The sequence below is a fragment of the Crocuta crocuta genome, unplaced genomic scaffold (genome assembly GCF_008692635.1).
Source record: "Crocuta crocuta isolate KB4526 unplaced genomic scaffold, BGI_CrCroc_1.0 scaffold1205, whole genome shotgun sequence".
NCBI classification, from domain to species: domain Eukaryota; kingdom Metazoa; phylum Chordata; class Mammalia; order Carnivora; family Hyaenidae; genus Crocuta; species Crocuta crocuta.
Window position 1 is genome coordinate 4,136 of NW_027532443.1, and position 19,902 is coordinate 24,037.

The 19,902-nt window shown below is 40.4% G+C and overlaps 1 long non-coding RNA gene across 1 annotated transcript in view; it reads left to right on the top strand.

Annotated features, from left to right (window-relative positions):
* LOC144244182 (uncharacterized) overlaps positions 1 to 19,437 on the top strand; it is a 22,572-nt gene extending 3,135 nt beyond the window's left edge. The window contains exons 2-5 of the long non-coding RNA XR_013338860.1: positions 3,995 to 4,132; positions 15,064 to 15,182; positions 17,080 to 17,223; positions 19,303 to 19,437. This is a non-coding gene — a long non-coding RNA (uncharacterized LOC144244182). The remainder of the gene's footprint in view (positions 1 to 3,994; positions 4,133 to 15,063; positions 15,183 to 17,079; positions 17,224 to 19,302) is intronic.
* The last annotated feature ends 465 nt before the right edge of the window (positions 19,438 to 19,902 follow it).

Sequence of the window (19,902 nt, forward strand, 5' to 3'; positions counted from 1 at the left end):
TATTTGGGTGCTCTCTTTTCTTTTTGATAAGTCTATCTAGAGGTTTGTCAATTTGGTTTATTTTTTCAAAAAACCAACTCTTGGTTTCATCTAGAGGTTTGTCAATTTGGTTTATTTTTTCAAAAAACCAACTCTTGGTTTCATTGATCTGTTCATTTGTTTCTTTGGTCTTTATGTTGTTTATTTCTGCTCTGATATTTACTATTTCTCTTCTCTACTGGGTTTAGGGCGTTCTTGTTGCTCTGCCTCTAGTTCCTTTAGGTGCGCTGTTAGATTTTGCACTTGCGCTTTTTCTAATCTCTTGAAATAGGCCTGGAGAGCAATGTACTTTCCTATTAAGACTGCCTTTGATGCATCACATAGATTTTGGATTGTTGTGTTTTCATTTTCATTTGTTTCCATATATTTTTTAATTTCTTCTCTCATTGCCTGATTGGCCCATTCATTCTTTAGTAGGGTGTTCTTTAACCTCCATGTTTTGGAGGTTTTCCAGACTTCTTCCTGTGACCGATTTTAAGTTTCAAAGCATTATGATCTGAACGTGTACATGGTATGATCTCAATTGTTTTATATTTATTGAGGGCTGCTTTATGTCCCAGTATATGATCTGTCTTGGAGAATGTGCAATGCGCACTTGAGAAGAAAGTGAATTCCCCGGCCTCAGAATGTAGAGTTCTATATATATCTGTCAGATCCACCTGGTTCAATGTGTCTTTCATGTCCATTATTTCTTTAGTGATTTTCTGTCTGGTTGACCTATCCATTGCTGTAAGTGGAGTATTAAAGCCCCCTGCTATTAGCACATTCTTATCTCTAAGCTTGTTTCTGTTTGTGATTGTTTTAAATATTTAGGTGCTCCCATATTTGGTGTATAGACACTTATGATGGTTAGTTCTTCCTGATGGATAGACCCTGTAATTATTATGCAATGCCCTTCTTCATCTCTTGTTATTTCTTTAATTTAAAGTCCAGTTTGTCTGATATAAGTATAGCTACCCCAGCTTTCTTTTGATTTCCAGTAGCATGATATATTTTTCTCTATCCCCTTACTTTTAATCTGAAGGTATCTTCCAGTCTAAGATGAGTTTCTTGTCGACAGCGTATAGATGGATTTTGTTTTTTTATCCATTCTGCTACCCTATGTCTTTTGATTGAAGCATTCAGCCCTTTTACATTCCGTGTTATTATTGAGATACGTGGATTTAGAATCTTTGTGTCCTTTGTGGGGTTCATGTTTGTGGTGGTGTCCCTGGTATCTTTCTTTTTTGCAACATTTCCTTCAGAGCGTCCCCCTCAGGATTTCGTGTAGGGCTGGCTTAGTGGTGACACATTCTTTCAATTACTGTTTATTTGGAAAGATGACTTTTATCTCTCCTTCTATTTTGAATGACAGGCTTTCTGGATAGAGGATTCTTGGCTGCATATTTTTGTTCATCACATTGAAGATCTCCTGCCATTCCTTTCTGGCCTGCCATGTTTCAGTATATAGGTCTGTCACCACTCTGATAGGTTTTCCATTGTATGTTAGGGCCCTTTGCTCCCTAGCTGCTTTCAGAATTCTCTCTTTGTCCTTACATTTTGTCAGTTTCACTATGATATGCCGTGCAGAAGATCGATTCAAATTCTGTCTGAGGGGAGTCCTCTGAGCCTCTTGTATTACAACGTTTACTTCNCCTGGTATCTTTCTTTTTTGCAACATTTCCTTCAGAGCGTCCCCCTCAGGATTTCGTGTAGGGCTGGCTTAGTGGTGACACATTCTTTCAATTACTGTTTATTTGGAAAGATGACTTTTATCTCTCCTTCTATTTTGAATGACAGGCTTTCTGGATAGAGGATTCTTGGCTGCATATTTTTGTTCATCACATTGAAGATCTCCTGCCATTCCTTTCTGGCCTGCCATGTTTCAGTAGATAGGTCTGTCACAACTCTGATAGGTTTTCCATTGTATGTTAGGGCCCTTTGCTCCCTAGCTGCTTTCAGAATTCTCTCTTTGTCCTTACATTTTGTCAGTTTCACTATGATATGCCGTGCAGAAGATCGATTCAAATTCTGTCTGAGGGGAGTCCTCTGAGCCTCTTGTATTACAACGTTTACTTCCTTCCCCAGGTTGGGGAAATTCTCTACTATAATTTATTCCAGGACTCCTTCAGCACCTTTCCCTCTCTCTTCTTCTTCTGGGATTCCTATGATACGGATGTTGCGTTTGACGGTATACCTGAGCTCTCAAACTCTTCTTTCATGTTCCTGGATCAGTTTGTCTCTTTTTTTATCAGCTTCTTGTTTTTCTATAATGGTGTCTTCTAAATCGCTTATTCTCCTTTATGCCTCTTCAATCTGTGCATTGGCGGCCTCCAATTTATTATGTATCTCATTTATCGCATTTTTAAATTCGTCATGCCTATTTTTATTCTCCATGTTTCTTGTAGCCATAGTTTCTTTGATGTCCTGTATGCTTTTTCCAGCCCAGCTATTAATTTTATGATTATTGTTCTAATATCTTGTTCAGTTATGCTGCTTATATCTGCTTTGAGCAGTTCATTAGCTGTCAATTCTTCTTGGAATTTCTTTGGAGGAGAGCTTTTACATTTTATCATTTTAGTTAGCTTTCTGGCTCTTGTTAGTTTTAAATACTTGTTATGGTCTCTGCACCTCTGAGTTCAGCTGTATCCAAGAAGACTCTTTGACTGTCCAGGGCCTATCCTTTCGGAGGGTGTGTTGTGAATGGTATCTCTTGGTCTCTCTTGTTTAGACCTTGGTTATTTAATTTTCCTACTCGTAGTGATATTTGGGACTCTCCACCAAGTGTACTTTGGCTTGTTTCTTGAGGTAGCCCTGGAGACGAAAACAGAGAGACAAACACACAGGGAGCAGAGGCACACAAACGCACAGACAAATCCAAATAACATGCAAACCGAGAGAGAAAACAAAAAACATAAGAGAAAAGACAGAGGAGGGAAGGCGAATAGTAGAAAATAAAACAATACGTAAAAAGGTCAAAAAGGAGAAAAGAAAAGGAAAAAAGAAGAAAACCGATGGACAAGAAAGGTTTAAAGCATATAACCGGATTTCCCAGCTACAATTAAATAGACTGGTGTATGCATTGCTGGTTGAAGAGCATAGAGAAAGAGAGAGAAGACAGGGCGGGGATGAGGCAAAATTGGAAATAGAATGAACAGGCAGAAGGGATAAGAAGCTTTTTCCAAAGAGCTAAAGGGTGGAATATGGTTGGATAGGGGAGAGAAGGATGCTGGTGTTATCCAGAGAAACTATGTAGTCTGATTACTCCTAGAGAAAGACATGAAAAGTTGGTAGGTGTAGAATTTACATCTACAGAATGGACGAAATGTGATTGTTTAAGCAAGCTGGTGACCAGAGTTAATCAGGTCAGTGTTCTGGGGAAGAAAGAAAGAAAAGAAAGAGAAGAAGAAGAAGAGGAGGAGGAGGAGGAAGAAGAAGAAGAAGAACCCAGAAAAAGGGGGGAAAAAAGGGGAGGAGGGCCGCTCTCAAGCAGGGATGGGCGTGGTGTGATCCAATGTATCAGGCGGGGGGGGGAGGGGAGTTCAGCCTTGGCGGTTGTGGGGAGGAGAGTGGCAGAGCTCCAGTCCCTTCTGGAACCAAGCACTGGACCTCGCTTTTTTGGGCGTGTAACCTCCCCATACCGGGAGTGCAGCCAAAGTTGGTTGCGCTCTTCAACCCAGGCTAGTCCCAGCCTCCAAATTCCAGTCCATGCACCCCACTGAAATTGCCATAGACACAACTTCGCAGGCGTCCCCTTGGGGCAATTCCAAGCCTCCCGCCTAGCTCTGGGGATGGAGCCAGAATCGATGCTCGCTTCTCCTCCGGGTCGGGCTGGCGAGCATGGGGGAGGGGGGCTTGCCTGCCGGGCGCGCTGAGTCTACTGGGGAGAGGGAAACCAGGTCACTCTGTGTCTCCTCACCCGAAATACGAACTCGCGGACAAATCTCCCGTTTTAAGCTCTTCGCCTTCCCTGTAGAGTTCCAGCCAGCCAGGAGCACAATGGCGCAGCAGGCATGCAGCTTCTCTAGGAGTCCAGCCAGCCAGGAGCACAAAGAAGCGGTCCTCGTGTGCAGTGTCTCCGGGATGAGTTGGCGCACGGGGGCCTGGCATGCAGGTATTTGGCGACCACGGTCTTTCTGTGCCCCGAGCGGAGGTTTTTCTCTTTCGGACTCTCTCTTTTTCCCCCTCTCACTCCCCGCAGAGAGGGATCTCCCTGTCCCTGAAGTCTCCGATCCCGGCACGATTTTATCTTCCCCGCTTTGCACTCACGTTAGAAGGCTTTCTCAGTGGATTCTGCGCCCTTTTTCTCCTAATCTCTTGGGTTCCGTAAGGTTTCCTATGGCTTCAGATCTTTACCGTGTGAGGTATGGGGGCGAGTGCAATGGACGGAGCTGCCTACTTCTCCACCGTCTTGCCCCTCTCTGATCTCATGAGCCTGTTTCTGCAGGAGAAAAAGAACTCAGAGAGAAAACATTAAAAGACGTTTCTGCGGAGCAACCATTACTGAAAAAAGACAATAAAATAGACCATTTTAATCAGTTCCTATTGATTTAGAGGAAGAGGGAAAATAAATATGCGGGATGAGAACAAAAATATGAATCAAGAAAAATAAGACCTTCCAATCTGTTACTAAATCTGAAAAATAATATAGGTGATGGGAAAAAACAAGTCAACAAGGAACTTGAGTTGCAGAATGGATATAACCCAAGAACATATGTGAACTAAGAGAAAAGGTAAAGAAACTCTGCCATGGCAAAGACCATACCTCGGCCCAGGGTGGGATTGATTGCAAGAAGATAGGTATTATTCAATATTAAGAAGGATAGTCGTAAAATTCACCATATTATGTCCAAAGAGAAACCCCACATGATAAATCTCCATAGATGCTAAAAATGTGTGTCATCAAATTTAACATCTTTCCTTGATGATCAAATGACTCAATAACAATTGGATAGTGCTTTGTTAACATGATACAATCTTTATCTTGACTTAAAATCCCACAATTGAGGGGGGAAAATGAGATATTCCTCCTATGATAAAAAACACAAAAATGGTCACTAATACCTTTACTACTTTCATTTTATTTGAAGTGTTCACTAATACAATTACAAAGTTAAGTATGTTTAAAGAGCAAGGATTGTGGGCTTACCTATACATAAAATTAACATAAATCAATCACCTTCACATGTCAAAGTATCTCCCCAGAGAACATACTAAAAAATATACCCCATTTAAAATCACAGAGTAAAATACAATACCTTCAAATAGGCTTAACTAGAGTGGGTTAGGTGAAAAAAAATAAAATTGTTCTGAAGAAACAAAAAGCCAAAGGGAGACTTGAAAAAATGGCAGTGCTCTCAGTATTTTAGGATATGCAGAGTTAACATCCAAATGATATCAATTATCCCTAAGTTTATTTATATATAAATATATATACATAGATATATAATATATATATATAAATAGATATATATACAAACGGAGTTGTGTGATTTTCCCCCCTCTCACAATGTTGAGGCAAATTAATGATCATGATTATGATGCAAATAAGTGATAGTGTCAAGTAATTATCATCCGTGACAGAAAATGAAAAGAAACCAGAATATTGACAAAGAAAGCAGTAAATCATTTTAAGGAAATAAAAAATAGCCAAGGTAGAACTTGAGCCCAACTCAGCGCACATTTCAAATTTTCCATGAAAGACTTCTGAAAAAGATTGTGTAGTTCCTCTACAATATATCTGCTGACTCCCCACCACCAAAATAAAAACATTGAGTGAAATAAAAATTTTTAAAAAAAGATCTAATAGCCCTCATGGTAGTAGGGAGTGATGGGGAATAATTATATGAAGAAGAAAAGTTTTACAATCTTCCATGTGTGAGGATGACGATTTGATAGTAGTCATGGCTTCTTCATTGGGAAAGTCAGTTTTCATTATGAAAGAAAGAGAGTGGTTACCCTTCTTCAGTTAAGGAACAATAAGGCCCCAAAGAGTGTTACCTGAAAAAGATATCCTTGAAACCTGTTGGGTTATAAGAAATGGCAAAAATTCTTCATGTCCTGAAGCCAGGAAGTTTGAATCCGTGCTTTCCCATTCTTTCTCTGGATCCAAAAGCTCTAGAAAAAATGACAATGAACAACTGTCTCTGAAAAGCAAAACTGCACTTTGTCCTCAAAAGGAACCTCAGATGCAGAAACTGTTTCTTGAAAAGTGGAAAACAATTGTGCTTTCCCTTCATTGTTTATGGGAAGCAAGCAAGAGGTGGAAAGAGTAGCATTCAACATTGTTGTTTTAGGGGAAGAATGTACATGTGATGATTGATCAGTGAACTCTGTGAACATTTCTGTCTGAACTTTTTTTTTTCTTTTTTTTGTACTAGCCTAATATTTAAATGGATATTTGAATCTCCTTGGACTGGTTATAAAAATAAGTTTGTTTTCAATTTCTATTTTTTCTTTTAAAGTGTCTTCAGGTTTCATTTACTGAAGCCTTTCCCGAACCAAGTATATATTTAAGTCCATTTATAGTATGTTCCAGAATATTTCTTCTATGAAATAATTTGGAGTTTATCATTATCTCATGTTTCTCATTTGTGCCTATCCTGAAATGCATTTCACTGGTTCAGCTCTGTTTTTGCCTTGAAAATAAATGTCAAGATACATTTAAAATGATAATAGAAAATTATGAGGAAATTGTAGCCATTAAAAATAGATCCCCCTCTTCTCAAAAGTGATTCTTGTGAGCAAAACCTACGTACACTTTTATTATGGATGTACAGATAATAAATTGTATAGACAAAGATTCCTTTGAATCCTAGTTTAAAAAATAAAATAAAGAAAATCGATCCCCGAAGCAAGTGCAAATGTTGGCGCCAGGCAGTTAGCACTGATGTCTCTGGTAAAAGATTTATGTTTGCAAACCATCTGTTGGTTAGTAACCACTTTCTCCTGAGGTGATTCAGTTAGTTTATTATAAAACTTATAGAACATTCCTTTTTCCTATTATGCAATTTCCCATAAAGGAACTTAACTGCAGGTAATTTGACAACATGAAATATTAAATATCCTTTGATCACCATAGGAAGAAATGTTTTGCTCACCACAGGTAGTAAAAGACAACCATTGCCAGACAACTTATAGTTTTTTGCATCTGACATGTCAGAGCACCCATTGTCAAGTGCATTTAAATGAAATTGGAAACAGATTCATCAAAGCAGCACAATGCCACTTTTCAAGAGAATTTTAGAAAAGCAGTACTTTCATCAGATTGTCAAAGGCAAATGAGAATTGCCATTTTGGACTCCTAATGGAGAACAGAGAAGGGAAATTGACTTCAATGAGTAGCATCATGAAAATTCAGTAGGACGTGAAAATATTGAAACAGAGGAAATACTGAAAGTCAATTAGCTCCTTCAAATGTCTTCAGTGTGCATTGGCTGGATGTTCCATGCTCAACCTGACACTTTGTCTTAGATTTGTCATTGTGTACATCCATCTTATGTGAAAACATTCAGCATACGGTCAACTCATGACCCATGTTTATTCAGGGTTAACAATCATCCAAGAAGTGTATGAAGTCTTTTATGCCTGGGTGCTTGAGTTGCTTGAGCTTCTGCCTCTTGATCAGGGGGTCAGGTCATGATCTCCAGGTTCATGATTTCCATCCCCACATCGGGCTCTGTGCTGACAGAGCCTGCTTGATATTCTGTTTCCCTCTCTCTCTCTGCCCCTCCCCTGCTTGCTTTCTCTCTCTCTCTCAATAAATAAATAAATAAATAAATAAATAAAATATAACCTTAAAAAATACTTTTCTCACATAATCTTCATCTCGATAAGATTGGCACCAAGTGAAGGTGAAGAAAATGGATCCCAGCAAGTTCAGTTAGCTTCCCCAACCTCCAATAAACACCAAGTGACAGATTAGGGATTCGAACTTCAAGCTGGAGATATCAGCCCTCTCTCACATTTAACTTGCTTACTCAATCCTTTGATCTTCATTTTGCCTTTCACCCTTGTTAGAGGCAAAGGTGTTCAAAAAGATACAAATGGAAGAGGCTGATTTAACAGCCTTCTTTTCATTTTCTCTTTTTCTTCCTAGTACTCCCCCTCACTCTTCTTCTTGGATAGTTTTGCATCCTTGGGAAGGCGGGTTCAAAGTAGGGTGTGACATTGATTCCTTAAGCTTCCCTTGAGAGCTGGTGTGAAGGGAGTGCTATTCTACTCGGTGTCTTTGACCTCTACAAATGCTGCTTTTGGGGCATGTTCAAAAGATAAACATTGTTAAAACTCCTGTCACTGGTTCATTAAGTCAGAATTTCCCCTGATGTATTCACCTGCTGAGTAATGGCTCTAGGAAGCTTATCGTGTAGTAGGAGCAGCATTCCAAACCAAATACACCTTCTCTTAGTTTCAGGAGAGACCCATTTAATTTCATGTTTCTTTAGCAGAAAGACTCTTTTCATACTCACAAAGGCCTATGACCAAGCAGGTTCCTTAACTTTCTGAAGCTTCCTGGGGCGCCTGGGTGGCTTAGTTGGTTAAGCATCCTACTTTCACTTAGGTCATGATCTCACGGTTCGTGGGTTCGAGCCCCGCGTCGGGCTCTGTACTGACTGCCAGCTCAGAGCCTGGAGCCTGTTTCAGAGTCTGTGACTCCCTCTCTCTCTCTGACCCTCCCCTGCTCACGCTGTCTCTCTCTCTCTCCTAGAAATAAATAAAACATTAAAAAAAACTGTATTCTCTAAAAAAAAAAACTTTCTGAAGCTTCCTTAACCTTTCCATTTTATAAATGATGAGTCTGATCCATTCTTTTGTGAGAAGAAATTATGTATGTAAAGGAGTTTGAAAGCTAAAATATTCTTTGTTAGAATAGATATGTTTAATTACAAGAAACATTGTTTCATCAGCTAATAGAAGTTAGGTAAGGAAAGCCAGAGAAAAGTTTCACACTCTTCTGATTCTCTGAATCCATTCATCTTTATTCATGTATAGGTTTATATATATTTTTGTTCGATAAATCTCAAACGTCTACTATGATTGCTGATACTAGAATTATAGCAGTCAAGACAGTAGGTCACAGGGTAACCTGGGTGGCTCAATAGGTTATGCATCTGCATTCAGCTCCGATTATAATCTCATGGTTCCTGAGTTTGAGCTCCACATCCAGCTCTGTGCTGATAGCTCAGAGCCTGGAGCCTTCTTCAGATTCTGTGTCTCGCTCCCTCACGGGCCCTCCCTACTTACGCTCTGTCTCTCTCTTGCTCCAAAATAAATAAACATTTAAATTTTTTTTTTTAAAAAAAGAGTAGATCCTTTCTGGCCTGCCAAGTTTCAGTAGATAGGTCTGTCACCACTNCAGTAGGTCACAGGGTAACCTGGGTGGCTCAATAGGTTATGCATCTGCATTCAGCTCCGATTATAATCTCATGGTTCCTGAGTTTGAGCTCCACATCCAGCTCTGTGCTGATAGCTCAGAGCCTGGAGCCTTCTTCAGATTCTGTGTCTCGCTCCCTCACGGGCCCTCCCTACTTACGCTCTGTCTCTCTCTTGCTCCAAAATAAATAAACATTTAAATTTTTTTTTTTAAAAAAAGAGTAGATCCTTTCTGGCCTGCCAAGTTTCAGTAGATAGGTCTGTCACCACTCTGATAGGTTTCCCTTTGTATGTGAGGNATAAGAGGGCCTATGGAAACAAACAAAGAAACAAACCAATCGTGTTGACCTGTGAGAGTGTCTTCAGGACAGGTGCATCATGGGGTTGGCAGTTACATAATTATATGCGTTTCACTCTCCTTGGATCATGTACCAGATCTAGTAGATTAGTAATGTTACTCAATGTATTTGCTGTGCTTTCATGGATTATTTTTGGTTGAAATCCTACATAAGTATTCTCTAATCCATTATCACATAAATTCTGTCTTGTAGTTTTCAGAGTACACTCACATCAAAGTGTTTATTTCAGCCTCTTATACTCCTTTAAAACTTAGAACCTTTGAAGGATTTTATGACTTATTTTTAAGAAAAGGACTTTAAAAAGAGGAAGTCCTCAGAGAAAGGAATGCTAAAGGAATTACCCAATTTGAAAACTACTTTCCCGGGATTTGCATTATTTTCCTTAACTTTTAGCATACGCTTAGTGTTTTTTGTATATGTAATACAATGGGACCTCAAAAATTCTTAAAAATTATGTTTTAAAGTGATTCGAAATTACTCAAGTGTAACGGTTTTCCACATCTCTTGGGTATCAAGCTAGTTGAACACCCACATGTACACCTGTATACAAGTAGACAGACAAGTAGATGGATGGATAAATAAATGAATGGATGGAAAGAGGAAGAGAAGTTATTTTGCAGAAAATGAATTATACTATGGTTATTAGAATACAAAATTTGCGGTACTTGAATTTGTCAAAAAATGAAATACGGAGCTACCAATGTTGAACTGTAAGTGTTTTGTAAACACAAATTTAGTAATGTTTAAATTGCCCCTGATGACTAAGAATAAAGATTTTTAAAATATTGAGGTAGGTATAATTTTAAGTTTCATTCTTAGAATCAGCTTAGTTCTGCCATTAAGGATGAAAGTAGCACATCTGTCTTTCCCTCTTCTCTCTGTCTTTTACAGTTTATAGCTATTTTTATTTTATAAATATATTTAAAATCTACATTCTCTTCTGTAACTGTAATCTCTGCACCTGCTTTATTGTACATTAATACTTTAGTGGATTCATTGCTCTTCCCCAGCCATTATACCATATTCATAAAATTAGGGGGCCTTTTAAAACATCATCTCTGGATTGGCTGGATTCCATCATCATATTAATTTTTTTGTATGCCTTTTCAGTTAAGGCTCATGGATGATGTATTTGTGACAATTCTGTTAGCTCTTAAAATTTCATAGTTATCTAAATGTGGCTGTATGGCTTTTTTTTTTCCTGCAGGAAGATACTGAGCACACACTACCATGTACCATGTAGTGTACTCACTACATACTGATATAGCTGAACTGGGAAACTTAAAAGTGGACCCAGTAGCCATACACTGTAGTAAATACAATAACAGTGAAGCACCAGATGTTGTATGAGTTTTCAAAAGAGTAAGAAGAGTTTGGGCAAAAGGACAGAGATCAGAAACAATCATGCAGAGACACCATCGACACTTTGCCAGTCTCGGAGCCCAGGTAAGACACCACAGGGGTCAGGAAATCAGGGGCAGTAACCAGAGCCTGGTCCTTGAAGGTCCTGAAATCCAAACTTTCTTCATAGACAATAGTATGATAAAACTATTTTTATAGAGCTCCCACCCCACTCCTGTCCCCACCCTCAGTTGTTTGCAGTCAGACTTCTACTGTCTTTTGGCCTGGATCTTTCCACGTGTCCTTTGATCATGCCATTGGGCGTTGGCTCTGTCACAGAGCTGACTTTTCTAGGCATGGTTCTTCCCGCACACGTTTTTCTGAAAAAAATTTCTGACACACATTTGACAATGTCTGCCCATTGCTCTTGCACTTCCAAACAACTTGTCTACGAGTACTGTCACAGTTTCACACCTTCTTCCCTTCTGTTATCTGCAGACACAATTCTACGATTTTCAAACAATAGAGGTCACTTTCTGGAATGGGGAAGCCCGCTTCAGGTTTACCCCTCTCAAGTGACTTGCTCCTTCTCTTAAGATACCTGAAGGATTTTGCTTATGCCTTTTATCCTTTAAGAGTATGTATGTATCTTATACTGTTCTATACACATCTCAACCTGGGGGTCATAAATTCCTCTAAGACTCTTTTTTTCTGGAAAAAATATGTACTTTTCCTTTGTGGTTTCCAATATTTCTGTATTCTGGGGCTATTTTACTGTATTATACCTTGAATTACTATCTGGTTTATTTGTTAGTTTCTTTATAATTGTATCATCATTTAGCCTTTTTATTTCCATTGTCTTCTAGTTACACATTGATCTCTTCCCTTTATTTTTTTTTAAATGTTTTTAACGTTTTTTTATTTTTTATTGAGAGACAGCACGAGTGGAGGAGGGGCAGAGAAAGAGGGAGACACAGAATCTGAAGCAAGCTCCAGGCTCTAGGCTGTCAGCTGAGAATCCGAGGCGGGGTTCAAACTCCCAGACTGTTAGATCATGACCTGAGCCAATGTAAGAGGGCTCAACCCAGCCGCCCCTATCTCTTCCCTTGAAACTTAAATCAAAATGCCGGTTTTTCACTTGGAAACCTCATGTCTTTATGCTTCTCCTCTGTTTACTGATCCTGTTTTGACCTTGTGTAGAGTCTTTGTTTTGTCCTCACCTCTAAATTCTCCATTTTTATACCTTTGCATTGGCATGACTTCTCATCTTAGAGCTCTCATATTCTTAAATCTAGCTGTTTAAATTCCACATCATGGAGAAATTTCATGTAAATGTTCTCCTGTTCCTTGGGTTATGTTTACTGTAAGACTAAGTATCGTTCCTTTATTTTGCCCTGCTTTGTTTTCCTCAATAGACATACACTGTTCCTGTGCCTTTCTTCCCCTATTGCTCTTGTTTAATGTGGGATGTGAATTTTTCCCTCCATACGATTTACTGTAGGTGAATGGACTCTCACATGCTTTGTTTTTGTCTGGCCGTGGTAGATGAAATATTCACTCTCTCTACCCCTTGAAGAACATGTCAAATCCCCCCCCCAACACACACACATACCCAATCCCTAGAACTTCTGACTGTGTTACTCTAAGTGTCAATAGAGCCTTTGGAGAAGGGATTAAGTTAATCATTTTGAAATGGAAACGTAATTCTGTATAAACTGTGTGGGATTCATGTTATGACAAGAGTCATTGGTATGGGAGGCGGGAGAATGATAGAACAGAAATGAGACAGTGGAAACAGATACTGAAGTCTTATGTTTTTGGTTTTTTAATGTTTCTTTATTTTTGAGAGAGACAGAGCACAAGCAGGGGGTGGGGGCAAAGACAGAGGGAGACACAGAACCCAAAGCAGGCTCCAAGCTCTGAGCTGTCAGCACAGATCCCTATGTGGGATTCGATCTCACAGACTGCAAGGTCATAACCTGAACTGAAGTCAGATGCTTAACAGACTGAGCCACCCAGGTGCCCCTGGAGTGGTGCATTTTGAAGATGAAGGGAGGGAGTTGGATGCAAAGAATTCAGGCAAACTGTGAGCTTAGAAAAAAAGAGAGAGCAGAATCCCCCCTAGAGCCTCCATAAGAAACCGATCTTGTCAAAACCTTGATTTTAAGTTGTAAGGCCCATGTTGAACTCCTGACCTCCAGAACTGTAAGATCATCTATTTGTATTTTAAGCCCCTAGGTTTGTGGTAATTCGCTATAGCAGCAAAAGGAAACTAATACAGTAAAGGATCTTCAGGACAATGTATTGTTTTGAATGGGATCTAGACATAATCTGAGACGTTTTACTTTTAGGTGAAAGTATTCTTTTTTTTGTTTTGTTTTCCTTCCAAAAAGTATTGACTGTTCAGTTCGTAATTCTCCGTAGTCACAAGCCTGTTCAAGGAACTACTTGCGATTATTTTATTGCATTCTATTTTATTTTTATCTCTGATCACCAGTCACTTCCTGACATTCTTCCGTGTAGTCACAGATTTTTAAGGGGCAAGACTTCAACCCTGGGAAATGAATTTTGTTCTATGTACCTATCATACTTTGTTCGCCCTTTCCTCTTGAGATGGTAACTAAGCTAAACTAAAATTACATCTCCCTGCTAGTATAAATAACACCATGTGTATCAGTCTTGTAATGACCTCGTTATGGAATGAAATTGTAGGCTCATGGATTATATGCTTATTTCATTTTACAAAATGTTGGCTAATTGTTCCTGAATGGGGCTACTTAAGTCATTTTAGATCATGAGGATGCCTTCCCCCCCCCCTCCGGATCTTTATACTCATTTGTATGGTTTGACCTATTTTTTTTTTTACCAATATGATACATGTAAAATAGTATCTAATTTTTCCTTTCACCTTTTGTGATAGCTGCCAAGGCTGAGCATTTCTTGATCAATGTGCCTGCCATTCAGTGGCTATAAGAGGCTGAGCCCCTGGTAAGTGAGGGGAATATGCAGAGGCAGCACCTACTAGGGTCAGAGAAGACTGAAGGAGGCCATAGTTTATGGCCTGGGTCAGGCCCAGCTGTTGATGTGGAGGTAAATACTGATTGCCCTTGATGGAAGGTGTCTATGCCATGGTTGATGAGAGATAGGATGGAGGTGAGCACAGAGTTAAAACCCTGTAAAGAGCCCAGCTGTTTCCAGAGGACACAGACTGGGGCCTGGAACAGAAGCCTGTAGAACGAGACCTTCACGCTTGAGAAGAACAAGCTTCATTATGAGGTCCAGGAATGTCAGTGTAATCCAAGGGTTTTCCTTTCCCCAAACCTCTGGGGGATCTAATTAGGAAAAGAGTAGCAAAAAACACAGTGGCTTGTTGTAAACGTACATGAGACTGTTCCCAGTAGTGGGGGAAAGTCCATATATTTTAGGGTTGTGTAGAAGTATGTATTGTCCTCAAATCCACACTTATATACCCATGTATGCTTCACGTTGAACTGTTTCACATAAGTTAAATAGTGCTGTTGACAAGATCTAACGTCAACTCTCTTCTACCATTCAGGGCTAGCTCTCTAAGGTACTATTTTATCTTCCCCGGTGGAGATTTAGTAATGTGGTTCCTGTGACCCATCAAAGGATGTTCTTTATTGGATTCAAGTCATCTCTAGTTTTGCTATCCTGTGCAAGGTACACAAATTCAAGTCAAGACAGGGTTTCCAATGGGTGAAAGCAATCCCTCGAGTCAGTGGGGCATGGCACTCCTTCAGTCCTGTGAGGACCAGCTGGGTCCCTGGGGCGCAGTGATGTAATCCGTAGGTCACAGAACACTGATGCTGGCTTCCATCATAATAGGCCTACTGGTATCCTGAGCGCTGGTCAGGAGAGTGATTCAGTGAGGACGTAACTTCACCAGTGGGTTGCTGTTCTTGAACGTACTGATTTGATTCTTTGCTATTCTGTACTAATTCTCTGAGAACAGAATTTCAGAGAGAAATATATTGATCGGAGTCACTCTGAAGAGGGGCACCATGAAGCAAAAACAAAAAAGGAAACATCTGGAAAGCACATACTCCACCCAAAGTGTCAAGAAGTCAAGAGGTATGTGTTAAGCATCTTCCTGAGCATTGGGTAACATGGAAAAGGGAGAGGGGCACCTGGGTGGCTCAGTTGGTGAGGTGTCCATCTCTTGATTTGGGCTCAGGTCATCATCTCCCTGTTCATGAATTCGAGCCCCACGCCGGGCATGTGCTAACAGTGCTGAGGCTTCTTGGGATTCTCTCTATCTCCCCCTCCACCTCTTTCTCTCTCTTCCTACAAGTAAATCAAGTTTCCTACAACTGAAAAACAAGAAAGAGGGTGAGAGGATCCCTAGCTGTGTTAAGGTAGAGGAGGATGGACGGCTGGGGGAGGGATGTATAGATGCTGATTTTTCTGAAGCAACACGTCATCTGAGAGGAAAGAGAGAGTTCAGATGACCAATTCCTTGTCTCTGCAGCTTAGGACCTGTACTACTTATACCATGGCACTCACTGTGACACAGCCATAGTGGTTGAGTAGTGCAGTTCTTAAAAAAAGTACTTTTTCCTTTGTTTGATTTTTCCCTAAGGACAATGGGTAAGTACAGGATGTTATTAGGAGTCTTCTAATCATCCTTTATCCTATTGATGGAGAAGAAAATGTGGCTCATAGAGGTGAGGCATCAAATCAATCACTTAAAACTGGTTGTACAGGGATGAGAATATAAAGTCGGAATTTATATATTCAGCCCTCAGACTAGGAAAATGTAAATGGAGGGCTCCTATGTGACACGCAAGAAAAAGGCAGAAGACACACACCACTGTTTAACCATAATGGTTGAACTGTGGAAAACGTTGTGTTTGTGTTTTTTTTTTTTTAATGGGAAACAGAAATAGTTCTGGTTACTATGGAGATGAACAGTAAATAGGTAACTTCTTTGAACTGTAGAAGAAGTTTGTGTTTTTTTGAAAAAGATGGGAAACTGAAATCGTTCTGGTTACTAGGGAGATTCACAGTAAACAAGCAGCTTCTGTGAGGGAAGACCATTGTTCCGGGGAGGGGGGACTGGGGGGACAGATGAGAGCCACCCCCCGGAAGTTCCAAGTGGTAGCTCCTACTCTGGAAAGAATATGGCACTTGCCAACAGTTGGGCGTCTGTGGGGAGAGAGGGCTAGACAAGGAGTCTGTCTGCAGGTCTACCGACAATAACATGAGTGCGTGATGAGAGATGTTATTAAGTGGGAACTATGAGAGCTGTCAAGCGTGCACTCACAATCATGTGTTCACATATACACACATGTAGAATGTACATAAACCAGCCAAAGGTAGATATCAGTATAAAATGGTTCACTTCCTGTGTGCCAGGTCCAATTATTTGCCTCTGAAGGACACGTTCCATCTCTGCTTCGTGGGTTAGAGTACTTTTGGCTTTTGTGACTCATACACAAAGGCATCTATTTCTTGCTTCTTTCATACTTCAGTGTATATGAGAAGGAATGGGTCAGGCCTCCTGGGCTGATGGAAACTGTGCTGTCATTCACATGCAGCTTTCAACTAGACCCTGGGTTGTCAACATTCCCATCAGCTAGGAAAGGAAAGAGCGCAGAGGGACACAGAGGAGGTCTTTATAGTTCTGGCTAGGGAAGTGGCACGTGTCCTATCCACTCATTTCCGTTGTCGAAAACATCCTCGCATGGTCAGAAGTACCCCAAGAGAAGTTGATCAATCTAATCTAGTAGTAGGTCCAGGTCAAAAGGACACAGCTTGCCGTCTCTGCTCCAATTACAAAGAGCACCCTTCTAGAAAGCCAATCACTAATCATGATATAAAGACAATCAATGAACCATATTGTGCTATCCATGAAAATGAAGGCCATATTTGTTCACAAAACATGTCACGTAGTAGACTCCTCTTGTTTGTTTCATGGATGGATAAATGGACAGACACCAAACCTGGATCACATCTCTGTCATTTTTAGGTAATTTCTCATCAAACCTGAATTTGCAAAATCTGCAGCATGGACACCAGGGAATGCCCCCAACTCAAGAGCAGACTGCAAGCGGAGATTCTTCTTCAGATTGCTTCTCCGGCAAGTCTTCAGAAAACAAAGTCACTGCTGCTGGTACGTAGAGTGTGTTGAACACATTGGGGTCTAGGCAGAGGCCAGAGATACACTGGGTGATTCTGCCATTAGTTGATACAAGGCTGCCCGGTATAGAATGAAACTCTAAATGTGTCTTCATCTTCTTCCATGATCAACAGTGGAAGCTATCAGTTGCAAGGGAAAAATGCTTAAAAGGACTAGAATAATATACCCCAAAAGATCAGTGGAAATCAGTGCTTTATTTGAGGACATGTGTGGGAGAGTGTCTGGGTATGAGAATTTGACTAGCCAAATGTGGAAGAGTATGTCGGTATGAACCTGCCAAAGCAGTTTTGTTACCAGGAACGTAGGAGATCGCTCATAGCTTGGAACAGGCCCAGAGAAGGAGGATCAAGTCGAGATCTGGACTTGAGGTAGAGTTCAAAGACATCCAGCCCAAGACCCATCCCTTTCTTGGAGAGTTCTAGCCAGTGTACTCACTCTGATCCCTTTTTACCCTCACCATTCATTTCCTTGTAATTTTCCACATGCATGTAAATTCTCTATGCCATCTTTTTGTCCCTGCCATACAAGCGGTGATAGTTTCTCTGACTTCTAAAACCCTAGATCAGTTATCCCTGTTTTTTTAAAATTCCATGTAAATAGGAGTGCACCATTTGTAGTCTGTGTCTAATTACATTCACTCATCATTCTATTGATGAGATTAATCTATCTTCTGTGTGTACTTTATTTTATACACACAGATTTGATGAATGTCAATAATTTCTTTATTGATTATACATTGCTGAGTACTTGGGTTGCTTTGAATATGGGGCTACTCTAAAAAGGGGTGTTCTAGATATTCTATTGCATGTCTTTTGCTATCTGGACTGATTTCTGTTTAGCACTTGCTTGAGTTCAATTGCTAGGTGGTAGTTTTCAGAGTTGATCTTCATCCCTTAGGCCTCAGTATTTTATACCTGTATTTTCTAATGCAGTCACATGTCACTGTACACTTACCCTTTCACATCCGGGCTGTACCCCTGTTTGCTTTGGATCTCGAAGCTAATATACTCTTTCTCTTACAATTTTTTATTGTTACAACCTCCAATGCTCTTCCTTAGATTTCACAAAGACACTAATTCTGTTAGTCTTAAGGAGAATATTCCTAATAATTACCTTGGACACCTAAATCATAACAACATATACACACTCAAATCTGTAATCATGGGACATGCAGTCTACACACATGGGTATTAGCTGAACTGAAACAGACACAAAGCATACCTACCATTCTCACTCACACAAAATTCACCCCATATTCAGATTCAAAAACACGAAATCAATCATATGCTAAGCCTCTATCCTGTTTGAAGCAACATGTTAAGGAACTTATGCACACAAATCCCATTGCATCCATCACCACAGTTTGCTACAATATGCGCAAAATACACATACCAGACACATCCATAAGAGATGGTCATCATTTTGTTATGTTTATTTAATTTTGAGAGGGAGAGACAGAGCGCAAGCCAGGGAGGGGCAGGAGACACAGAAACAGAAGCTGGCTCCAGGCTCTGAGGCATCCGCACAGAGCCTGATGCGGTGCTCAAACTCACAACCCGTGAGATCATGACCTGAGCCGAATCAGATACATAACTGACTGAGCCACCAAGGCGCCCCAGAGATGATCATAATCTTAAACAAGTAGTGAGAAATGAGCTTGCTTAACTTGGAAACAGAGACACTGATGTGATAATAAAGAGTATGTACTTCAAAACTAAAAACCCATCAATTGTTTCCTATGAGGTTATAAATCTCTAGGATGTGGAGTGCAGAGGGTCAACGTGTATCAAGTAGGAAGGAAGGCAAATGATAGCAAAAATCCTAAGCAGGTGAATGGATATGAGGAGCCCTAGGAGCAGGATCCAGATAGAAGAACAGAATTCTGAAATATGCCAGTTTCCCGCCCAAGCTAAAGAAAACTGTTGAGGACAAAATAAGTATTTCTCTGGGTTGAGGGTGGGGTGGCAGTGGGGAGAGTCGGTTAGGGAGAAGACTGTAGGAGAGAAACAGAATGGAACCAGCTAGTTTTATGACTTTTCTATCATTTTCTAGGAATCTCCAAGTCACCCACAAATGATCTACCACCTGAGTACTTTTTGGAAGACACCCCTCTGCTCTCTGAGGCAAAACACGCATCCTCTGAATTGGAATATTTATCCAGCAACTCGTCCTTCTACCGTCGCTCTTGTGCTGGTAAGGAGAAAGGAAGGGCACTTCAAGTCTCGGCACTCAGGGCAGTGAGAGTTTGAACAGATCTGTAGAGGTCCAGCTCAGCATGTCTGCTCCGACAATGGGGGAAAGGTACCCATTGGGTCCAGTTATCATCTTGCCCTCCTCTCTTATTTGGGAGTCTGGGTCTCTGTTTCTGTACCCTCAGTAGAAATTCATCCTAATCNCGCCCAAGCTAAAGAAAACTGTTGAGGACAAAATAAGTATTTCTCTGGGTTGAGGGTGGGGTGGCAGTGGGGAGAGTCGGTTAGGGAGAAGACTGTAGGAGAGAAACAGAATGGAACCAGCTAGTTTTATGACTTTTCTATCATTTTCTAGGAATCTCCAAGTCACCCACAAATGATCTACCACCTGAGTACTTTTTGGAAGACACCCCTCTGCTCTCTGAGGCAAAACACGCATCCTCTGAATTGGAATATTTAT